Genomic DNA, 2638 nt, shown 5'->3' with positions numbered 1-2638 from the left:
AGTGAATGATAACTAAAAATACAAAGATTATATGTAAAAAAAAAAACCAAAAAAATATTTGAGTTTTACTTGTTAGTAAACCAAGAGAGATTTCGAGAATACCGGCGGGATATGTACCTTAATATAGGAAGGCCCCTATCTCACATCGTCGTTGAAATACAAAAAGCCGTAACTAAGTAAAATCCTAAATTCCCTTTTTGATTTGTTATGATGTATTTCATCGAATTATAAGTCCGCACATCATTTTAGAGAACAAAAAAAAATTTAGTTAGTTAAGGTTTTTTTGCATGTATGTTTGTACATTAGACCGAGTCGTGACATAATGTAATGACCTCCCTAGCTTGAGAGCTTACTTGGAAAGGATTCTGGCGCTCTAAAAATAACCAAAATGTACGTTTCTTCATAACATTTTTATTGGTAACTCGATTTTAAAACAAACTTGTTTCTTTTGTATGGGGACCCACCCAACCTAATGTACATTACATTAGTCTAGGAATAGTTGCGTTCCCTAACTCGCAAGAAGTTGCAAGAATTTACAGGATTTTACCAGAGCGCGGTCCCGTACTCGGTTCTCTGGCAAAGTAGGGGAAAAATGGGAGAGTAAAATCGGTCCTCTCTTTGTCAGAAGTTGCAGGATTTTACCCGAAGAATTTTTGCTGGTAAAGTCTGGTAAAGTGGCAAGCCATCAGCTGTTCAAATGATTTCAAATTTGAATAAGCATTCTCACCTTATTAAATACATATATCCTAGAGAGGAAATATCAAGTTTTGTAAGTAGAAGGTCGCCAAATGATAAAAAAAACTGCTTTGTAAACAAAAATGGCGACCACGGTGTATTTGAGACAGTTTTACCAGTTTTTACCCGAAAAGCGTTCCCGTACTGTTTTGGTTTTTTTCTCTTCCTCTGAGTGCAATTTTGATTTTTGACAGTTTTACAGGTTTTATCCAGAAAAGTTGAGGAACGAAACTAATTAAAGAACAAACTTCAGAAAAGTTAATGGAAAGTGGGATTTTTGCATGGACCTTGTCGTGGTACTAAACAGCATACCTCCTTATCGATTTAAGTGCCTCATGAAATATTACGTGAGGTGAAAGGGCAAGTAATGTTTTTGACGTAGAATACGTCTTACCTTAAGGTATGGGGGCTATGTTCAAATGTTGTAGTTGTAATTTTTAGAGCTTCACAAAAACGCTTATTGCACGAGAACTAATAAAGCGATTTCAAAGAAAAGTGTGGCGTTTCAAAGATAAAATTCCAAACCTGTCGACAGATTCATTTTTGTAAATAACCAATTCGGTTTCTGTCGTAAAAACAACGGTAAACATTGCCTTATTTTGGGGTCAATTTTGAGCCTTTAAACTGCTCTAGCAACTTATTGTTGGCATATATAACTTTCATTTTCGGGATATAGGTTCTTTGGAGCAGTAGAAATATTATCGGGTACAAATTTTATATAAATTTAACAAATATTGAGCATTTTAAGGCAAAAAATTGTTGAAAAAATTTGCAAATTTTTTTCATTACCAAAATGCTCGAAAACCGCTCGAATGATTTTGTTTTTGTTTTCTTTAATAAAAAATTCAAGAGTTTTCCTTTCGTTTGGTATATGGGAAGTATTGGTTGATATCTTCTATATATGTTTATTTTATTCAAATATATGGGCATAAATGATTTTCCATACAAAATCACCTCGTCATCATTTTGCAAACACGTGCATATGTTGGAAGTGTGGGAAGGAGACAAAAAGTATGTATGCGTATGTAATGCGGCTTTTGATAAACAGAGGCGCGCTATTTATAACCTAATCGCAGCGTGTGTACATATGTAAATACATACATGCGTACATATGTTGATTGCAGTTAATGTGGATCTGTTTCTATTCTTAGTGTGTGATTTCGTTTTTGACTTGGATATGCTCTTAACCATACCACGTATTCTACGTTTAAATATAGCGGCTGTATCTCCGATACAGCCTGCAGACCAAGACGAAGGCGCTGGACTGTTCCTTTTTGCAAAAATCCTTATAACGTTAAGTTTTATGACAATGTTGTGGCTGTAGCTTAAGAAATTGCATACAAAAAATATTAAGTCACTTTTTTCCGTAATTCGAGTAAATTCCCCTCAAAACGTTGTAACATACAGTGTGCATAACGCATACATTTGCATTTTTCAGTATTATACTTTTTTTTAGATTCCAAAAATGGATACTGCTCTTTTTTTCAAAATACCTCATTTATTTATATGAAAAATTCCTTTTTCTACCAAAAAATTTTTATGCACAGAAGCAGTATAAATTTATCAGTTGCTTTTACCAAACGATATAAGCTGACAGCGAATTGTTCGTGGAAACACTTTAAGAAAATGCATACACATACAGTTATGTGAAAAAATAGGAACACGACATGTGGACCAGTTTTGACTATTTTTCTTTTGTTTGCTTACAGGTTTATTCTGCGCTTGTAACATAAATTTTGTAACCGGTAATTAAAGTGTCTGTTAATTTTTAAACCTTTTTCGCATTCTGTGCTCACTTGTAACCGGTAAATTTGGTTACGATCTCACAAGCTGGTAACAAAATATTGCCCCGTGAAATATGCAATACAGGAATTTCCACAAATGTTCATAGCTGAATCGCTGA

This window comes from Rhagoletis pomonella, unplaced genomic scaffold (genome assembly GCF_013731165.1).
Source record: "Rhagoletis pomonella isolate Grant_MI unplaced genomic scaffold, Rhpom_1.0 Rhpom_scaffold_00004, whole genome shotgun sequence".
NCBI classification, from domain to species: Eukaryota; Metazoa; Arthropoda; class Insecta; order Diptera; family Tephritidae; genus Rhagoletis; species Rhagoletis pomonella.
This window is presented reverse-complemented; position numbering follows the sequence as displayed.